Here is a 23,497-nt window from a genome sequence, read left to right on the forward strand (position 1 = left end):
CACACACACACACACACACGCCCATATACGTTTTGTATGTATATATATATAAAAAAATATCACACAACTAAATACGTATGCACAAAATAAAATAATTCCGACAATACAAGTGGTTGATGGAGAAATGGTCCCGATAAATTCATTCAGATTCGAGGCATTTAATGTCAATCGAGTAAAAAGTATCACTGGTAGTAATAAGTCTTTGAAAAAATTTAAATTTGTTGGATTAAGATCTGACATCTTATGTCTCTATTCTAGAACTGCTTGAAGTTCAAAATTATTATCATTCCCATTGTCCATCTACATTTTTAATATTATAGTGCAAATAGCAGCTTAGATGTGTCTGTTCACACCTATCATTTTGATACCTTCATTCTCACTGTCGTGATTAATCTAATTGCGTACAAAAGTGTTATTAACTAAGCAAACTCATCACCAACAAAACGCCGAACCATATTTCAGACTTTAGACGTTTCTGATTTTGAAGACGCTTCTGCGTACATTACAGAGAGATGTTAAAGTCATATTACCTCCTATCGCGTGTTTACATATGAATAGCTTCTCAATATTGCTGGCGTGATTTCAGTAAATACACGTCGAACAGCATCCTTAATTTCGTCAACGATCTCGTAACATATGGCAGCAACCTTTTGTTTAATGAACCCCCATATTACATGTGCAAGATGCTAGGTCAGGACTTCCGGGTGGCCATTCCAAAGTTCCAGGCAAATGGACAGAACCACGTCGAATTCATTTTTCAGGTAATAACTCATTCAGATATTCTCTAATCACAATGGAATAATGGGGTAGTACTCCATCCTGATGGAATCATTGACGATAGGAAAGTCCTAGATCTTTTCAGATATGGAATAAACCAACATGGTGAGATCCACAGCATCGCCAAAGAAATATGGGCTTACCAAGTGGTTGTTGCAGACATTGCAGCCCAGAGCATGACATGTTTAAGGTTGTGTTCAAGTTTTTGATATGTTTTTGTAATATCGAGTATGAACACACAACTCTTCTGGCTGCTTACGAATGGCCTTTCCTGGCGAACCTTTAAATACCACTGCAGCCTCCTTACAAATTTCGAGTTGAATTGGTGTTTGTCATGAGCGAGCCTTATCTTTTTTCCAACTAGTTGCAAAGATTTTTTTTCACCGTAAAATTTGTATTTTTGGAGGGGAATGTTTCTGAAGGCTTACAGTGAAATCATGTTGAATATCTCTCATTAATTTTCCTGTATGGGATCTTCCGTGAGCCCACGTGATCATTACTATTTGTTCCTTAATGGTGTAAGTAGACTCATCAGCCAAATAGCCATGATTTTGATGTATCTTAACACCTGCAACAATAAGAAGCAACACTTCATTAACAGTTGTGTAGTACATAGTAGGTGAGGAGACTTTGTGATCACTCTGTATAAGACTTATTCAGCACTTTGCACACCACGTCGTCATTAGCAAATCTTATAGAATAACTTTCTTTAATAATAATAAAAACCTTTTTGACTTGTATTGAAACCTTAGGTTTGCGAGCGTAAGTAGCGAGCAAGAAAATTTTTATCAAATCTATCTCTTTGCAAACTGACAATATTCATGTAATATTACTTCAATACTTTTCCGGAGTAACGAATCGTTTACTCATTTCCAACGCATTTTCTTTTTTCTTCCTCGTTTTATACATACTAATATATCTAAAATAGATAAGTACGACAACTCAATTATACTCTGAAAAATATATAAATATTTTAAGCACAGCAAAAATATGGAAGTTTACTCACCTGGCCATTACGTCAACTGGAGCACTTGTGAATTTACATGGCGAAACAGCAAGTTACTATCATGCTTCAGTTGATGGAAAATAAGAAATTAAATTCGCAACAAGTTAACACTGATGTAAAATACAATACTAACCCGAGTAACACGATATTCTACTGCTAATACTACAACAACAACTACTACTAGTAATATTAATTACTATCTAGTATTACTAGTACTAGTAATAATAATATTTTATAAATAGGTGGATTCTGAATACGTTATATATCACCTTCCTGCGTCTGAAAAAGTTCAGGTGATAAGGCTGAACTTTTTAGGCCCGAACATTTTCAGGCTCAAAATTACACCAATATTAATTTAAAATAGGCGATAATACTTATAATGTACAGTAAATAAGCAAACCACAAGTATATAAAACAGCTATTAAAAATTACGAAACAAAATACTACATATTGACAGTTTCGGCGTTTTTGTGGTCCCAAAAACAGCTCAGGGTTCAACGTATTTTCCTCCTTCTCTTTGGTTTGGTTTCTGAAAAAATAGAGAGAGAAATGAATATGTACTGCTTTTTCTTCTTTTAACATTTTCCATTTTCTTTTTCCATCAGAATTCTAGAAGTTATTTGTTTCTTTCTCAGTTCATTTCCATTTACATTAAAACCTAGTCTCCAAGCTAATTTAACGAAATTCCCTTCCTTTTCCATGTCATCGTTCCATTTCCATGTTTTCCATATTTTTAGTGTTTCTTCACATTTTAAAACTAAATGTTCAATTGTTTCATCTTCTTTGGAAGATAGTTGGCATTTTTCATTCACTTCTTTAATTTTTTTCAATCTTACCCATGTTTCAAGGTTCCCTGACCTGGCTTTGAAATGTAAAATGCTCCGTAAATCATTGTCTATATAATTTGTTTTCTCATAACGCTTTTTGTATGTGTATATTCTTTTCAAACGGCTTCTCTTAGAATACTTCTTCATACCAATATTCCTGTGCTATTTCTTTAATTCTTTTTTAAGTGTTTTTTTTAAATTTTTATAATTCTCTTTTCTGTGCCAGCGGGCATCTTGATCATATTTTCTTTCTAATTTCCTAACTCTCCTAAACCATTTCGTATTATTCCCTTTTCTCATATTTTACTGGATTCATGAACAAATATTACTACTCTGGTTTCTTCCATAAATTTTCATCTTCCAAGATATTTTATCTTACTCATAACTTCTCTTTTTTCGATAATTCGCTTTTCTTATATTTCTTTCTATTGTAATATTTGGGCAATATTATATTTGTAAATATGCAGAAGCTAGGCAATTTTAGTAGAAGAAGAAGAAGAAGACGCAAAAATATAATCATCTTTGAAATAATATCTTTAATGTATATAGTTAAATGTCTTTGTGTGACTAAGAAGGACGGGTTGATCGTCACCGTAGCAGAAGAATAAAAAAACTAAGTGGTACTGGATGCAATCTTATAATGATGTAAGTTCGAATGATAGAAGTTTCTTACCTTTAAGGTTCCAAATAGTGGAATAAAATAATATTTATGTAATCTCATGTGGCTCAATTATAGTTATAAGAACCAGCGGCAGTATATAAGTAAAATGATAAATAAAATCTCGCGGACTGTGTGTAAACGTTTGTTTTCTGTTATATTATAAATGATGCCGAAAAGCCAGAAAGTGTGATATTGATTAGAAGTGCAGTAAATAAATTTCACAATTGAGACCGACGTAAATTATACTTTATTACGAAGTGGACCTAAAATACATAGGAACATTATAATGAGTGCTACAATGAATGAAGTTATTGCGAACGACTATGAAGTTATTGAGTATACTATTGCCTTTTAAGTTACAGCAAATGTTGATGTCAGCTCAGTGTATTAATTTCAATCGTCTTGTTATGATAGTTCAGAACTTTGAAAGTCAGTCTTTAATGCAAAACTATAACAGAGTGCAGAGTAATGGTACGCGTAATTGTATCAATTATGCTTCTGTTTGTAACTTAAATATCCAACATGAAGATATTCCAAATCGACGAGGAAATAGTAAACATTCTTTTAATAGAACGAATGGGAAAAATGCTTTCGATAAGCAAACCGAATCTAATGACATAAATAATTACAGGAGCTTCAGAAATAGCAACAGAAATTATAATAGAAATAATAATCGCGAGGCTTTTGCACGAAATCGATTCATAGATGACAGGAATTTCAAAAACAGAAATCAAAATACATTAACATCGTACGGTAGACAAGAAAGAACATAAGATTGCGGAATACAGTGTGATATAATAGAATGCTTGGATCATTGTAATTTAAGCTAGATTCGGCTGACGTGGAGGGGGTAGAAACCACGTCAGCGATGAACGTACTAGAATCTTCTTTTGATTATGAAACTAATCTTAAAATTTTAGATACGAACGCTGTTTATCAATATATTCTTATTGCCAACTGTTTTTGGATGTTTGACGATGAAATAGAAGGGGTAGACATTTTTAAATAGGACTTTGTTTTTCTGAAAAATTTAGTAGTGTGCGAATACTTATTGAAGTTAATGGAGTTGCTCTTCAAGCTTAATTGATACAGGTAATACAGTGACCCTCCCATCTTATTTATTTTGGCGTGGACTTACGAAAGATTATTCGAACCCTCGATTGCAAAAAGTGGATGACTTGTTATTAGTTTATTATACAGGAGAAGACATGAAAAGAATGATGGGTAAAATACAGATTATAATTACTATACAGGATTTTGAAATTACTCTTCCTATTTTAGTTATTAATGAACTAAATGAAAAGGTGCTAATTGGATTGGATTTTCTAACGCAATTACGTGCTGTTCTAGATTTTGAGAACAAGATATTTGCTATTCGTACGCTAGATGACACAATAATTCAAAAGTTAATTGCTGCTAGTGATAACATTGCCTGTCAATGCCAGCCCTTTGTAAATAATGTTTTAGGTACTAACGTGGATAATTTGAAGAAAAATGATGTTAACGAAATTGAAAGGGAAACGTTTATGAATGTAAACGAAGATTGTTCATTCTATAAAGGTGTAGATAATATTATAAATTCTTTAAATTTAACTGATAAGGACTTGGTTTCTCAATTTAAAGACATAGGGTCCAATTTATAAGCATAAAAAGGCCTTTTCATTTAGACCGGGATGCTGTGAAGATTTTGTGTACAATAATGAAGTTGATACCAAGGACCCTATAGTTACGAAACCCTACATTATAGCATCTCGTTTCAGAGAAAATGTACGTGAACAAACATGCGAAATGCTGGCAGATGGTATAATACGACCTTCTCAGAGTATTCACTTAAATCCTTTACATGTAGTACCGAAAAAGGATGGTAAACATTTGAGGGTAGTCATGGACCTCAGAAAGTTGAAATCACATATCAAATTGCAGCAAGTGAGATATCGACCAATAGACGAGATTCTTAGTTCACTAGAAGGTAATACCTAGGTATGGTATTCGGAAATCTGGATTTTGTGATGGCCTATAACCAAATCATGTTGGATGAAAATTCTAAGCCATTTACTGCATTTTTGTTCGAAGGACACTTGTATGAATATAATTGTGTTGTCTTCGTAATAATTAATGCTAGTGCTCCTTGGGCCTCATTTTTAAATCGAGTATTAGGTCAAGTCTTACGCAACAATGTTGTTTATTATGCAGATGATATTTTGATTATGGGGAAAACACCAAAATATTATTTGGAAAGTCTAGATGTTGTTCTCGAACGATAAAAAATTCAGATCTGAATTTAAATATTGGAAAATCAAAATTTTTCAGGGAGCCAATTGAATTTTCAGGATATTCCATTGATGCTAGTGAAATGTGATTACAGCGATTAGAAAGTACAAGCTTTCAGAGATTTACCTATTCCCAGTAATGTTAAAGAGAGACGACAAGTACTCGGGTTGTTCAATTGGTTTAGGAGATCTATCTATCCCTCGATTTGCAGAAATTGCTGAGCCTTTATTTTCAGTTACCAAGAAAGGAGTACCGTGGCAGTGGGGTAGCTCATAGGAACAAAGTTTTCAACAATTGAAAATGTGTATTATGAAATATATCCGTTTGAATCATTCAAATTATGATCGTCCTTTTTTTGTACAGTGTGATGGTGCACTATCTGGAATTTCTGGAATACTGTTGCAATCGAGTGATTCTGCTAACGAACCGCCCGTCATACATTGTGTCAGCTGAACGCTAAAGAGTGCCGAAAAAGAATATACAATTACTGCAATAGAATTACTTGCTGTGCGATTTTCATTGAGAAATTTTGCACCATACTTAAGTGGTTGTCATTTTACAGTCATTACGGATCATAATTCCCTGTGTTATTTAAAGAAAGTACAGAGATATAATAATCGTTTATTGAGATGGTGCTTGGAATTACAATCTTTTGATTTTGATGTTCAACATATAAAACGTATTGATAATGTCCCAGTAGATGCTTTGTCCGGCCTATTTCTAAATGAAAATCATCGTGTGTTATCTATAAATGTTTTTTTTAAAATTCTACAGGAAGAGAGATCTAATATTTCACTTTAAGAGTTATGTGAAGCTCAAAGAAAATATGCAAAAATAATACGTCATTTGGCATCTTGTTCGGGAAGCTGTAATTGCCCTCGTATTTGGAATTCATTATACAAAATATCAAATGACTCATTGGTTATTAGGGATTTTAAATTTGAATTTAGGACCAATATCTATGTTCCACCAGCTTTGGTACTCCCGATATTAAAGACATATCACGATGACTTTGACCATTTTGGATATTTTAAAATGTATTCGTTGATTAGTAAATCTTTTACTGGAAATAGCTTTGATCGCAAATCAAAAATTACATTAAGGATTGCGAAGAATGCATGAAAATCAAACAAAATTACCAATCGTTATATAAAGCCATAATGTCAGTAATGCCTCATCGACCTCATTCTTTCATTTCGATAGACTTGTATGCGCCTCTTCCACGAGTATCTACAGGTAAAACTATCCTTTTTACAGTTATGGAAATTTTCACTCGATATTTAGTAGCCTATCCTTTTCGAAAAACGACTGCGTCAGCCGTTGTTAACCGAAATTTAAATGTGAATATGCCAAATTGTGGTCCTGTAGAGCATATACTGTGTGATATTTGTGGACAATTTCGAAGTAACTTGTTCCTTCGTGCTAGGAACAACGTTAATATCGAAGTGCATTATGTTACACCTTATAATCCCACTAGTTCGATTGTCGAAAATATACATAAGAAATTGGAATGCTGTTCAGACATTGTTGCCGCAATAAGCATTCGGATTGGGTTAAGTTTTTTACATAAGTCATAAACTTTTTTAATTATTCTGTATGTTATATATTGGGTGTAGCATCAGCTAACATATATAATGGAACTGATTTTGTAAAACCGATTGAACATTTTGGCATTCAACTTAGTAAAAATAATGAAGGAAATTATTCACATCTAGTGAGTATGGTGCATTTTCGTAGGATGCACAAAATCAAGACTCGAAATCAAAATCAAGAGTGAAAAGTAGGTGAAACCAAAGTTCGACTTAACGAATTAGCTTTCATAAAACTTCATCCATAAAGGGACGCTTCTTTGAAAAGAATTTATAAATTTTTTGATCTATTTGATGGACCTTATTTGTGTGTAAAAGCAAATTAATCCTAAAGGTTTTGAGTTAATGGACGTAAAAACAGGGAAAATTTTAGGACTACCTAACATTGATGAAATGAAACTATGGCGTTCTTCAAAATATACTAGAAATCGGTGGATGGAATTAATTAAGGCTTTCGTTCCATCTGAGGTTCTAACTAAAATTAATGTAGATGACGTATAACAAATGGTACTTAATCTTTAAAAAAGTGGTTCACTGATATATATAGCTTGTCAATGAATTTTAATTTGTAACAATTTAATCTATAAATTCATATTTAATGTGATAATTTCTCTATTCGTGTAAATGTATATTTTAGTGTTGTATTATATTCTCAATAACATCAATGTTTATATTTTTCTTTTGTATTTCTTTAATATATTTGTGATATGATTATTTCTTGTTTAAAACAATGAGATTTTGTGCATAATATTGAAGCTGTAGCAAATGAACAGTACCTTGGAAGTTAAAAGAATAAACAATGTAATGTCTTATGAGTTATTCCAGTCTCATAACATACATCTTTGTTAACCTTCTTCTTAATTTTGCTAAAATAATTTTGATTTTGTTAATAAACATCTTTATGGCTAAAACGGACTTACAGTAAGATATAGAGATCGTACTTCTGATGTGCTCTATAATCGACGATATAATATCCAAGAATATAGTTAAATATGACCGTGTAACGTAGGTTCCTGTCACCATTGCATGGCGCGTCCTCAGGTTGCGGATCGAGGAGAAGGCCTCTAGATATAGAGGTTAGCTGCGAATATACTGAATAAGGAGTCGCGGACAACCGACTAGGAGTGGTCCTCCAGCTTGGGGGTTTGGGTAAGGCTAACAACCTCTTCCTGTAAAAAAAGGCACTTGTTCGGAAATATTCAGAAAGCCCTCGGACAGGGACTGATAACTTGGAACGACCTCAGCAAAAGAAAATGGACATGAGATTTGGAACTTGGAATCTTACAGGCCTTTATAACGCAAGCGCGTTAAAATGCGTAGCTAGTGAGTTAGAGAAATAGAGGATGGACCTAGTAGGAGTTCAGGAAGTTAAATGGGAAGGAAATGGAGCTGTGAATTCCGGGAATTTTACGTTCTTTTACGGGGAAGGAAATAAAAATCACCAGTCAGGAACAGGGTTTCTCGTCAACAAACGAATATTACCAGCAATTAAGCGGGTTGAATTTTTTACTGACAGACTTTCTTTTATTACTCTTAAGGGACGGAGGTGTGATATTATTGCTTCAAATGTACATGCTCCAACTGAAGATAAGGATGACGATATAAAAGACAGTTTTTACAAAAAAGTGGAACGGATATTTAACCAACTCCCACGATACCATATGAAAATTCTATTAGGGGATCTCAGGGCGAAGATAGGACGAGAGGATAGGGAACAAAAGTATGCATAAGAAATAATGACAACGGTGTTAGACTAGTGAACTTTGCAACATCCAAAAATCTAATCGTGAAGAGTACAAAATTTCCGCATCGCGACGTTTATAAATACACTTGGACATCACCAGACGGAAAAACTGCACACAACCAAATTGATCACGTTTTAGTAGATAGAAGAAGGCAATCTAGCATAATTGATGTCCGGCCCTTCAGAGGGGCTGATAGTGACACTGAACAGTAGCTGGTAGCAGAGATAATACGAGAGAGATTATCGTTGAATAAAGTTAATATTCATTGTCCGAAAACGGAGAGATTCAATTCAAAGAAATTAGAAGAGAGGCAGGTAAGAGAGGAATACCAGATTGAAATTTCGAATAGATTCTCGGCCTTAGAAGATTCGGAGTGCACTAATGTTGAGGATACCTGGATTGAAATTAGAGGTAGCATTAAAATTTCAGCAAAAGAAAAATTGGGACACGGGGAAATACCTATGAACAAACCATGGTTCGACCAGGAATGCATTAAACTAGCAGAGAAGAGAAAACAGGAAAAAATAACGCTGGCTACAAAACCTGAATGAAATAACTACCCAAAATTTCGCAGATGCCAGGAGGGAAACCTCCGAAGATCTTACAAAGAAACGAGATTTTTTGAAAGATAAAATTGAGAACTTGAAGATAATAGTAAAAATAAAAACATCCCGGATATGTATAAGGGGATCAGCGCATTTAAGAAAGCCTATCAACTTCGTGCTTATATATTGAAGAAATCGGACGTACAGTTCTCACTGATACGGATAGCATCTTAAACATATGGAAAGATTTCTTTGACGATTTTTTAACAAATAACCAAAAACTAGTGTGGGTGGGGAAAAGGAGATACACACCGCAGAACAGTATATTCCAGAACAGACCCGAAAAGAAATAGAAATCGCTATAAAGAAATTAAAGAAACACAAATCTCCGGGTGTAGATGAAATTCTGACTGGGTTAATCTTAGCTGGAGGCGAGAAATTGTGGAACAAGATACACAAACTCATCCTCCTTATATGGAAAAAGGAAGAATTGCCTCAACAGTGGAAAGAATCTATCATTGTTCCAATTCACAAGAAAGGCGACGAAACTGACTGTAATAATTGTCGAGGTATTTCTCTTTTGTCAACATCCTATAAAAATCTTTTCAAATATTCTATTAGCAAGTTTGACCCCATACGCAGATGAAATTATTGGAGATTATCAGTGCGGATTTAGACGAAATCGATGAACTATCGAGCATATATCAATCATTCGCCAAATACTCGAAAGAAAGAGGGAATACAATTCCCCGGTACATCAACTATTTATTGATTTTAGAAAGGCGTACGACTCGGTTAGGAGAGAAACATTATACAACGTTCTTACAGAATTTGTAATACCGAGAAGGCTATTTAGATTAATTAAGATATGTTTACATGAATCCCAAAGTAAAGTCCGGGTAGGAAAATTTTTGTCCACGAGCTTTCACGTCGAAAATCGCCTAAAACAAGGAGATGCGTTGTCGCCATTATTATTTAACTTTGTTCTGGAATACGCTATCAGGAAAATCAAAGACAGCAACCTGGGCTTAGAGGAGAACGGTATTCACCAGGTTATGGCATGTGCTGATAATGTAAATTTAATAGAGGATGATAGGAGAACAATAGAAAGAAATGCAGATATCTTATTAAACACTTGCAGGGACATGGGTTTAGAAGTAAATTCAGAGAAAACTAAATACATGGAAGTGCGCCAGGACCGTAATACAGCGAATTAAAATATTAAATAATACTTTTGATAAACTGGATAGTTTCAAATATCTAGGATCAATATTAACAGAGGAAAATCATATCCACAAAGAAATTAAATGTCGACAAAAGCAGGGAATTCGTGTTTCAAAATCTCTTGTCGTTGCGGATTCTGTCGAGGAATTTGAAGCAAAAAATATATAAATCGATAATCAGACCTGTTGTTCTATATGGATGCGAAACGTGGTCGCTTACACTGAGGGAAGAACATAAATTGAAAGTATCTAAGAACAAAATCCTGAGATGAATATTCGAACCCAAGAGGAACGGAAATGGAGAATGGCGGAATCTTCATAACGAGGAACTACACAATTTAAATGGTTTACCCAACATTGTTAGGGTTCAAGTCTAGGAGGCTAAGGTAGGCAGGGGATGTAGCTAGAATGGAAGAAAGTAGAAACGCTTTCAAAGTCTTAACCGGAAGACTAATCGGAGAACGACCATTAGGAAGACCTAGTCGCAGATGGGAGGTCAATATTAAGATGGATATTGCAGACATAGGAATACAAAGTAGAAACTGGATGCAGTTCGCTGAGGATAGAAGTAAGTGGAGAGCTTTTGTGAAGGCGGCATTGAATCTCCGGGTTCCATAGGCCATAAAGCTAGTTATAGTTAATTATGAAATTGATATAAATATAATATTAGTATTGATGTAAAAATAAATATAATGTATATTATTTGTGATATGAAATGTCATTTGTGTATACGGGGAGCATTTAAAAATTACAATTAATTAATATGTGAAAAGTAACCTTCCAGGATTCTTTTTCTTTTAATTGTTAACCAAATAAAAGAAAAGCCTATCAATTCGCCCGCCATAATATACAACAATAATTCTCTTTTCTTGTATTTTTTTTATTGTAATGTTTGGGTAATATTATATTTCTAAGCACAAGCTAGGCAATTTTAGTAGTAGTAGAAGAAAAAGACGCAAATAATATAATCATCTTTGAAATAATATCTTTAATGTATATAATTGAATGTTTTTGTATAACTAAGAACGACGAGTTGATCGTCGTCATAGCAGCGGAATAAACAAACAAGGTGGTACTGGAAGCCATCTTATAATGATGTAAGTTTGAATGTTCGAACTGTCCCACTTCTAAGGAACCAAATAGTGGAATAAGATAATATTTATGTAATCTCATGTGGCTCAATTATATTTATAAGAAGCAGTGACTTAGTATATTACGTAACATGATAACTAAAATCTCGGGAACTTTGTGTAAATGTTTGTTTGTTGTTATAAACATATCTCCAAAATATTTTCCCTGATTCTTTTCCTCCCACCTTAATTTCTCTTGCTATTTCTTCATCTAAGCTTCTTATTTCTTTCATTTTAGCTATGTGTAATCTTTCTTGCTATTTATATTTTCGTTCCATGCTTGAATTACTTCTTCTTTCCCAGTTTTTCCTTTTCTGTATTTCTTTAGTTTTAATCTATGGGTTTGGCATTTTTTTGTTTTCCTACATTAATTTTTGTTTCTGTATCATTGGTCCAATCAAATTTTCTACTTTCTCTATATTTCTTGCCCTCCTTTATACTTGTGACTTCAGCTGAGCATTTTTAACTTTTGTTTCTGGAGATTCTTAGGTTTGTTCATTTATGAATTCTTTTTCTAATTTCTCTTTCTGTTTCTTTATATCATCTTCTTTGTTCAGTCTTCTAATTATGGGTTTCTTTTTATCTTTAATTATTTATTTTTGTTGAGTAATTTCTCTTGCCCTCTTGATCAAATAGTTCCATTGTTAGTAATCTATGATTACTTCCTACACCGTGAATTCCCTCTTCATCAACACAATTTTTTTTTTCAATTTCCTAATTTTTTTCAGTAACAGGAAAGTAATCTATAGTAGTAGCTATTTCTCTTTTGAAGTATGTCTTCTTAACTGACGTTTGTCTTATGTTCATTATTTCTAAAATCCTCTACTAGTGAGTATAAAAGCTTCCCAGTTTTGTTTATTTCTCCTTCCGTTTCTATCATATGTGCATTTTAACATCCTCCTATTATATAATCTACATTTTCTTATCTCATTTCATTTAAATCTTCATTTACGCAATTATAAATTTCCGTGATCCACTCTAGATTATTTTCCGGTCTCCAAAATATTACAATATGTGTCCTGTCTCCAATTAGTTTAGGTCTACATAATATCTCCTTTTTCAATTATACCTTTGTCCATAAATCATCATTTATGGCCTTGGTTTTGCATCTTCATTTATTTTCTATGATACTTATATTTTTATTTATTATAAATCCAACTCCTCCACCTTTAATATCTCAGGTCTTTCTATTTCTTCCTTCCCAATAGATTATAAACTGAAATAGCATAACAAAACGAAACAAACCCAAATTAAATTCAGTATATATCTAGTAATCATACGAGATCTTCTTGATCCTTAGGTATCATTTACATCGATCTGAGTTAAGTACCATTTCAATAACGGCACATGATAAGGAAGCTTCCTATTTTGGGATTCGCTGAGCAAAGAGGCCGTTTGTTTTATACACAAAGGAATCAATAATTACGGGCCCAATTCTTAAGGGCGACAAAGATTTATTAATGCATCTCTCTTAGACGAAAGACTATGAGAGCGGTACAGCACTCTGTCTCCTGAGAAAACAACTGGAGTTACTCCTTTATTGTAAATACGCTTTCATTCATTCCACACTTTTTCCATGTTGTGAAATACCTTAGGCCAAATATCCTTGGCCTCTTGAGCTACAATATAGTTATTGGAATTTTCCCACCTAGCTTTTAAGGGTTGAGTTGAGTTGATTTTTTGGTGGGGGGTTTGATGTCCCGTTCATCAGCGAGGATATAAAAAATGTGGACCTACTGATTAATGTGGAATCCGAACCACATGAGCTCCAGCCGGGAATCGAACCCGGGTCTCCCATAGCTATTAAGGGATCAATGGTTTATCTTCCCATATATTAGGAAATACACTATATCCAGTTCAGAATAAGCGAAAGCATTAATGCTAAATTGTAATTCTTAAAAATAACTCGACCATTTGTCTTGTTTGTCAATAAAATTACTTCGTTTTCAAAACCTGCACATAACATTCTACGGCGTTCCCACCAGCAAAATGTGCTGAACTACGTATATGTTTAAAGCCTAGGTCATCCAGTAAAGACCTAAAAGTGTAGCTGGTTAAGTATTAGGCCGTGTATCTAGTGAGCGAAAACGCGAAACCAAATTTTCAAAAAAAAAAAAAAAAAAAAGTTACATAATTCGCGATAGTGTGTAGTACTATTGGCCTTCAGCGGTGGAATTAAATTTAAATAACGTGTACCGTTATCAAGTACTAATAACACAAAAGAATAATCAAAACTAGGTGTAATGGGCCCCGCCAAATTAGCATAACTGTGCCCAAGGGAATTTATTATAGACCTATTTCTATATTAATTTCCAATGAGGTTTGGCGGTTTCATATTTTCACGAATATGACACGTGATTACGAAGGATTTGATATCCACCATCATATTCGGCCAAGTGAAGTGTCTGTGAATTTTAAACAATGTTTCAAAATAGCCAACATGATTGCCCATTAGCCGAAATTCATGATGGTAAATCACGATCATGTTTTTCAAACATGAGAATAACAATAATTTATACTCAACATTACGAGCCTTTGTCCGCTCCAGCTTATTACCATCATTTGCTACTTGTTGATATATTAAACCTTTTCGTGTAAAAATTATATGTATGTATGTATGTATTTATTTATTTTTTGATAACTTGTAATATCTCCATAGGCTAAAGCCAATTCCTGCAAACTACATACAAAATTTTCAGCATAAGCATCCTCGTCCAAAGATTCACCTAACACAATATACAAATTGGTGTGTAATATGCGGGTGAGAAAGTCTGGTATCAAATTCAGCCCTGAGGTGATATGTTCAATTTTAATATTAATTTCGAAGAGTCTCTGAATTACGTTGCCATAACGGGATATTTTCTTAGGATATTTGTATCTAATTCATATTGTCTGTAAATTTATTTACCAAGAATTGCTGAAATCTAATCATCGCGTTAAATATAATAAAGCACTTCCAATTCAAAGATCGCACGATTAGTCTAAGCCTTCTTTAACATAGTGCCTGATTCATATGTATAGAATTCTTGTTTGTATCCATTCTCGCTTGTATTCATCAGCCTCCTTTAACTTTTTCACATATAGCCAGCTTCATATATATAGAATTCTTACTTGTATTAACTACCTAACAGAGGATTGTGCGTGTTTTCAGCATACATAATATGTTTTGTGGCCCATCATCATGCACGTAAGTTGTCATTTTATAAAACTTTTTTTTTTCGGGGATGCAGCATGAAAAGAAGAACGTTGAATGTCTTAGGGAATCAGGTAGACCAAGGAAAAAGAACGATATATATATTCGAATTTGATGATCTATTGTAAACTTGCACCAACAATACTAGATGATCTTCCATAACGGAAGCAGTACTATTATATTAATATATCGGTAGATGTGCAGTTCCCAAAGAGCTACACAGGCGGCGCGGTTGGTCAGTGGTAGAGCATCCACCTCCAGTGCTTGGGGTCGATTCCAGCTCGCGCCGTGTGTATTTGGTGATGGACAAACTCCGTGCTCGTGGGTTCTTCCGTTTCCTCCCACATTCTTCATTCCACCAATTCACTCATTTCTCATTATCACCGTCTCCTTTAGCCTAACCGGCATACCCGTGAGACGTTAAACTTAAAGATTTCATTTCATTTTCCAAGAGCTACACGGCACATTGACCTCATATACAGTCAATCAACTCAATTGACTATGAACATTTCTCGCCTCCTTTGCTCCGCCCAGGTTCACACTCTGCACTGGTTGAAAAAAATTATGACAAAAGGTGTATCCTATAAGAGTTGAAAGTCACTAGTAGTGTAAAGGATTTTGCAGAGAACGATTCTTAAAAATATGCACACATGCTGGGCTATACTCGTTCTGAACGGATCAAGCTATACATGACAATGCAGAAAAATTAAAAGAACACATTTACAGATAGCCTATTAAATCCTAATCGTAACTATATATAAAACTACAAGAACTGACTTAAATTAAAGGGGTATTTTCGGTTGACGTGGAAAGCTGAAATTTGGCATCATTGTAGCTTTCGGACTAACCTACAGGAACATTGCCAAAAGTGAATATCTTTAATTTTTAATGGGACTAAGAGGAATGAAGAAATCCCTATGTTGTCTAAATAGGCATTTTCTTGGGATACAAAATCTTCTCTTTTAGATAAATGAAATAGGTAAAGAAACTTGAAATTCGGTAAAATTGTTGGTTTGAGAGCTGTTAGGCCGTAGGCTGAGCAACGGAGGAGGTGTGGAGGCGAAGCACCTAGCTGAGCAAATTCAGGAAATATGAAAAGGAAACACACGAAATTGTTGTTGATGCAAACCCGAAATGCATAAGAGATGTGAGGCTATAGGCTGGGCAAACGCGGGGCATGGGGACGAATCTCCCAGCTAGCTAAAGGGTACCCAGGCCCGTAGCCAGCCCAAAAATGTAGGGAGGGTCCGGCTGAAGTTAGTGAGGGCCCGATCCAACCATATGATAGTTTATCACCATATAATAGTTCTTTTGCAAGCCTACTGTAAAACTTTAAAAGGCCCAGCAAACATTTAGGGGAGCCCGGCCCCCTAGACCCCCCATGGATACGGGCCTGAGGGTACGTTGTGAATAAAAAAATCATACAGAAATAATTCTACAACCTGCCACACTAATCCCTCTCTCTTTCTCTATGAATTAATAAGATAAGAAGGAAGAAATATTTTAAGTAATTTTTAATTACTCCTTGCATATAGACGTATTAAAGGCTCCTACTGACAAAGGGCTATAAGCGCTATAAGGCCAACACACAATGGCGTATTTAGAGGGGGGGCTTCCGGGCTTAAGCCCCCCCGAAATCTTACTTACTATAGTAAAGTATATGAAATATCTTGAAGAATTTTCACATTTTCAGGCAAAGCCCCCCCGTAAGTTAGCAAAGCCCCTCCCGAAACAAAATCGTAAATACGCCACTGCCTACACATATAACACCCATATACTCTGATTATCAATTAATGCAAGGACTGGCTACATCGTATGGTCAGACAACAAACTATTTGAAGTGAAATGTTAAATCTGCGAAAAACTATTAGTTTGGTATCCCGTCTCTAATAGTTTGTTATCCCATAGTACTTATTATCGTTCACAGGTGGCACCACGTGCCAAGTGGAAAATATTAACAAATATTTAGTAAGGGTATAAAAATTATAAAACAAATCTCGACACTGCGTAACAGATTTAAAAATCACTATTGCACAGGAAAAGGGTTCTTCAGTATGAGGAGACAAATTTTCTAAAAGTTGAAAGTTATTGAGGTTCTCAAAGTAACATCGTTATGCAGGAGCTTCGTAAACTGGTAGAACGTGAACGGCGTATCCACTAAGACTCAAATGACTCTCTTTGGGCTCAAACGCAATAGATACTGTAACAGTCGCAATCCGGAACGTCTACATTTAACCCTTTTTGACTCTACAATCCCAATTCAAAACAGTCTCAAATATCTGGGAGTAATATTCGACAAACATCTTACTTGGAAGCCTCATCTGAAACAATTAGAAGTTAATATCCGGCGCCGTTTGAACCTTTTACGAAACCTTAAAGGCACCACGTGGGGTCTTAATACAAAACTTCTCCTGCTAACATATAAAGTCTTCGTACGCCCAGCACTCACGTATGGACATCTTGCCTGGTTATCAGCAGCACCAACTTACTATGAACGTCTGAAAGTTCTCGAAAGACATGCCTTACGTCTGGCCTACTCTCTCGCTTTCGATACTCCCACTGCTGAAATATATCGTCGTGCGCAATTTCCAACTATTTTGCCACACCTCTACCATCTACGCCAACGCTACATAGCGACACGAATCCAATTGGCACATCCCATTGTCCATGAGCTGTTAGACCAAATTCCTGCTGTACCACGCTATGCCTACCCACCACTGGATCATCTGTTAGCAATATACGAATGCACCGAAGCCATAGATCAGTATAATCCTGACCGCCGTATCTACCACCGAAATCCACATATATATTGCTCATAACCCCTGCACATGTACCCAAGAAACATTTTAACACAATAGCCACCTCTTACAGATCCTCGTCAACTTGATTTGCTATTAGTTCCTTACTTCCATCCACATTATTCTATAGCCTGAAATCATTCTCCATGTCATCTAATTCAAAAAAGTTGAAAATATCTCTGGCCACAGAGAAGGTGTTGCCTTCTACGGCCCGCCCATCCATTGGATGGGAATGAAACTCTTGTTAAAAAAAAAAAGAGCGGCGTAGTTGACTAGCCTAGACTCTTTTTGTTCTTTTATTTTTTGAAGAAGCGTAGATTGGGTGTTGTATGCCCTCGCTTCTAAAATCTACTTAATAAAGTAGGACACTAAAACTGATTAATTCATGATAATGTTTATCTCACTCGTTCGTGGATTCACATTGCTATGTACACACGTATTATAATCATAGGTTGAATATTTGATATCGCTTCTCTCTCATACATTCAGTTACTTCAGTACCGTTATGTTAATGCGTACCTTATTTCTTATTTCGTTTCGTTTTCCAAAGTTTCTGCGAATCGTTGCGCCATGAGCAATATTGAGTAATATGAGTAATATTTTAACTCGACTATATCAAGCACCAAAATTTTTTTTTTCTTTCTCCATTACATATAAACAATACGAGAACAGGTCCTTCTAAAGGGGCCCATGCACTATCAATTTAACTGAAGGAAAACCTGATGGTGACGTTAGAACAGAAGGAAAACCTGTGCAAACTAAAAGAATTCGTTCGGTTCTTCATGCGGTTATTAGGACTGAAGAACGATTATTTTGGACTGAACAAACGAACCGTCTTTTGCTACGATAACTGTGCTGTTAACTGAAGGAAAGAGTTGTCTCAGTTCAAGTCCTGTCATAATGGCAGCAGTAAAAGTGAGGCATTGTTGGCTTTTATTGAAGCCTACCGTGTTCATCCCGCACTTTTGGACATGCAACATGTACGTTATGCGAATAGATATAAAAGAGAGAGGAGTAGGGGCGTAACTACTATAGCGCGAGACCGCACAATGCGTGGGGGCCCCATACTTCCAAGAGGGCTCTTCGCCTTAACCTCCTAATAGGTCGAATCAACATGCTTTCCAATTTTGTACTATTCGGCAATATTCTGCCACTCCCCCCCCCCTCCTTTTTTTTTCTGCTATATCCAAAGCCGCAGCTAGAGATTTCGGCGCCCCTTACATACTAACCAAGCTTTATTTTCTTTTTCTAACATATGAGAGAAGCAGCTTTTGTTATTTTGCTACACTGAATATTTATCAAGCTCCTTGGACAGACCATTGCAACAGCTAAAAACGATCATTATGTATTCTTTTATAAATAAGAGTTGTTTTCAAGAGGCTAATTTTTGACTTTTTGTTACACTTGATAAAACTACCTTTGGTTGTATACAAATCCACTTGGAGAACAGTTATGGAAATTTACAACGTTCCATACTAATGATAAGAAATGAAATTTCAATACATTAGAAACTATGATCTTTTAAAATATTCGAAATGGATGACAGCATTAATTTCCAGTAATAATTGTAAACTTATTTTATTCTGTACGCCTATTGTATGTGACCACAAAACTAGCATTTTTATTTCGATTTTTTTTTTTATGGTAACAAACATTTTGTGAATTGTGCCGGTAATTCAGAAGGAGCCTTCTTTGGGAATTTCTCAATATTGATCGATGGAGGTGAAGAATATATTTAATATTTGTATGTAAAATCCAAAATATAGTTTGGTTACTATATATGTTTGAAATTATAGTAACTATTTAATTTCTTAATGAATTAAAGTTCTGAATTTAAGCACTGGCGAAAATCCCAGGGGATGAGGAGTCATGTCCCTTCCAATCTTGGAATTGGGGGGACTGTCCCTCCCAATAATCGTATTGAAATCAGTTTTTTTTTTGAGAAATGTGATGATTTGTGTCCGATTGCCATAGTAAAAATAAAGGAAATTGAGATGAAATTGATGTCCCCCACAGAATAAGCAGCAAATGTGTCCGTCTCCCAATGTTGAAGATTACTCTAATCCCCTGATCCTCCACAGCATTATTTTTCAACTTCATAAATATTTTGAACATCGATTAAAAAAAAAAGTATTAAGCGCCCTCCCCAATATTGAAGATAGTTTTGTGCCGTTTGAATTTGAGGTCATTTATTATTAATAAACATATGCATAGCTTGTCAATATTGCTGGCGTGATGGTAGTAAATACACGTCGAACTACATTCTTAAGTTCGTCAACGATCTCGTAACATGTGGCACCAACCTTTTGTTTAATGAATCCCCATAATGCATAGGCAAGATAATAGATCAGGACCTCCAGGTGGCCATTCCAAAGGCGCAGGCAAATGGACAGAACCACGTCGAATTCATTTATCAGGTAATACCTCATTCAATATTCTCTAATGACAATGGAATAATGGGCTAGTACTCCATCCTACTGAAATCATACACGACAGGGCAGTCCTAGATCTTGCAGATATCGAATAAACCAATCAAGTAACATGATGAAATTCACAGCACCGTCAAAGAAATATGGATTTACCAAGTGGTTGTTGCAGACATTGCAGCCCAGATCACGACATGTAGTAGGTTATGTTCAAGTTTTTCAGAAAAATGTGGATTTTCTTTACTACAGATATAAACGTTTCTGGGTTTTGCACTGCGATATATTGCACACTCATCCGAGAAGGAAAACAAATTTCCCCTTGAACGAAGAGTTGTAAAGACATCGAGTATTTGCCCACAATCACGCTGAGATTTTTGCTGGTCATTATTATCACTCAGTTTGTTTACAAACGAAGGTCTAAATGCCTTCAACTACAAAATCCTTCTTGATATGTTTTTGTACTGTCGAGTATAGAACACCCAATTCTTGTGGGCTCTTACAAATGGCCTTTTCTGATGAACCCTCAAGAGACGCTACAGCCTCCTCACACATATTCAGTTGTGTTTGTATTTGTCCTGAGCGAGGCTTATCTTTTATCCAACTAGTTGCAAAGAGTTTTTTTTTCACCGTAAATTTGTTAGTTTTGGAGGGGAACGTTTCTAAAGGCTTACAGTCAAATCATGTTGAATATCGCTCATTAATTTTCCTGTATGGGATCGTCTGTGAGCCCACGTCATCATTTCGATCTGTTCCTCCATGGTAAAATCATCAGCCAAACAGCCATGATATAGATGTATCTTAACACCTACTACCATAAGAAACAAGAATTCATTAACAGTTATGTAGTACATAGTAGGTGACGAGACTGTGTGATCACTCTGTATAAGTCTTACTCAGCACTTTGCATACCACATCGTCATTATCAAATTTTATATAATAACTTTCTTTAAGTAATATTAAAAACCTTTTTGACTTTTATTGAAACCTTAGGTTTGCGAGCGTAAGTAGCGAGCAAGAAATTTTTTATCGAATCTATTTCTTTGCAAACTGACAACAATATTGATTTAATAGGACTCCGATATTTTTTTTCGGAGCGACGAATCGTTTACTCATTTCCAACACATTTTCTTTTTTCTTGCTCGTTTGGCGCCCCATTCCTATCAGCGCCCGGGGCAACCATCCCGCACGCCCCCATCTAGCGACGACTTTGCCTATATCTGAAGGAAGAAGCAATTAAACTGTGTGAAAAATTGGGATGTTCAGACATCATTTAGATGCAAGTGATTCAAAAAGGTCAAACGTTATTTTGATGAGTTGTATGTAGATAGTCGTTTCAGTGACATTGAATCAAACTTTAGAATTAGCATCTATATTGATTATTTGACATACTAAATTCAATTACATTGTCGTTTTACATCTATACGTGATATAGTATCTAAATTTTTCCGTTTTGTTTCCTGCCAATACAATTCACCTCACTGATGATGAAATTCCTGGTGCTTCGTTTCTGATGGAAGCAATTTGCTTTGTGAAACAGCTGAAATCTGAAATAAGTGTTCAGAATTCTGTGTTTGACCTAACAAGGCTGAAATGTAAGTCATTGGCTTCTAGGTTTTCAGAATTTATTACGGCGTACTTGTCGTTTTGGATGCTCACTTTCTTCGTTAGTACTGCGGAAAGATCGTTCCCAAAGTTGAAATTAATATTTTAAAAAAAATTGTTAGAAGGATAATGGGCCAGAACAGATTAAGAAATCTAGCACTGCTGTTGTGAAATGTTGACGAATCTGAAAAAATTGATGTACGGGAGTTAGTAAAGGATTTTGCTGACAGGAAAGCAAGAAGGAAACCATTCAATTAATTCCTGATACTTTTCATGAAGACTGACGCCTCTGACTGCAAAGAGGGAAATCCATCTTCCATTGTGAAGCTTATTGAATAAATTATATGTATTACAAAGTGGTTTCCATTTATGAATATTTATGGCAAGTAGTTGCATGCATTTAACTCATTATTCAGACATACAACGAAGCATGGTTATTTATTATCTATCATTCCACCAAAAAAAAAAAATGTTAAGGCCCTGAGCATTCTGCTGCAAAGGGGCCCATAGAACATAGTTACGTCACTGGATTGGAGGCGTATGGTGTGTTACAAAATTAAAAGAGTTGAAACCTCAGACGACACGAGATACTGTAATTAAAAAAAAAAACAATAAATATAAACAACTTTCGGTCGGCACTTAGGAAGGAACTGCGGAGAGTGAACGAATCGAAGAAATCGGTGACTGGAGGTGATGAAGTGTACGTTCCAAGACTTTGGTATTTCAATGAACTTATCTGATGAAACTGATGCAACTGAACTGAAGGAACTGAACGACTGAACTCGATTAACTGATGGTTCTCCACACAATATCAGTTCAGTTCATTGTACGATCGGTTAACTCAGTTTCTAAAGTCTTTCCAGCCTTAGAACAAAGTAGATGTAAACAAAGCGAAATGAATTACTCCGCGACTGACACGTGCCTCGGCAGCGAGAGACGTGAACAGCAAGATCTTCTGCTAGCTTATTGTCGTCGCATAATTTCCAAAGTGTAAGGCTCTATTGGTTGGTATATAATTAACGCACTGACACTGACTGACTACTGTTATGTTGGAAATACATATTTTCTTAAATCGTTATATACACCGTAAACGAGATTGCCTCTGTTAATGTTGTTCTCTTTTGTGTTTTATAACACGAGAGGAAGGTGGATTATTGTAACACTTTTTCGGCATTCTACGATTTCAAATGAGTGGGGTCGACGCGCGAACGCATACGCATGCGCAGTAAATACTATATGTCCAAGGACTGGTGAGGTTGAAAAAAAGCTACATCTGTTGTTAAATATTACATTTATTATCACAAAATGCAGGATAAATTCAGATACCTTTATTCGAAATTATTATTTTAGTGGGGATTATATTGCGGTAGGATACTAGTGCAGTGAGTCCAACAACCAATCACTGGTCATCGACCCACTGGTAGTCAGGTGGGTTTGTTTACATCCACTTTTTTCTAAGGCTAGAAAGAGATTACCTCAGTTGGGCTGATCAGTTAAAACTGATAGCGTATGGGCCCTATAAAGAGCAAATGTCCTATCAGTCACACGGTTCAAAGTTAACTTAAAGGCTCTGCTCCTATCCACCCTTTGATATTTAATGCTTTTGCTTAAGCATTAGTATAGTTCCCTCTTTATAAATGTAATTATAAATAAAACAGCAAGTAAATAAAAACGTTATTTATTACTGAGAACATAGTAAGGACA

The sequence above is a fragment of the Thermobia domestica genome, chromosome 16, assembly GCF_964235325.1.
Source record: "Thermobia domestica chromosome 16, izTheDome1.hap1.1, whole genome shotgun sequence".
NCBI classification, from domain to species: domain Eukaryota; kingdom Metazoa; phylum Arthropoda; class Insecta; order Zygentoma; family Lepismatidae; genus Thermobia; species Thermobia domestica.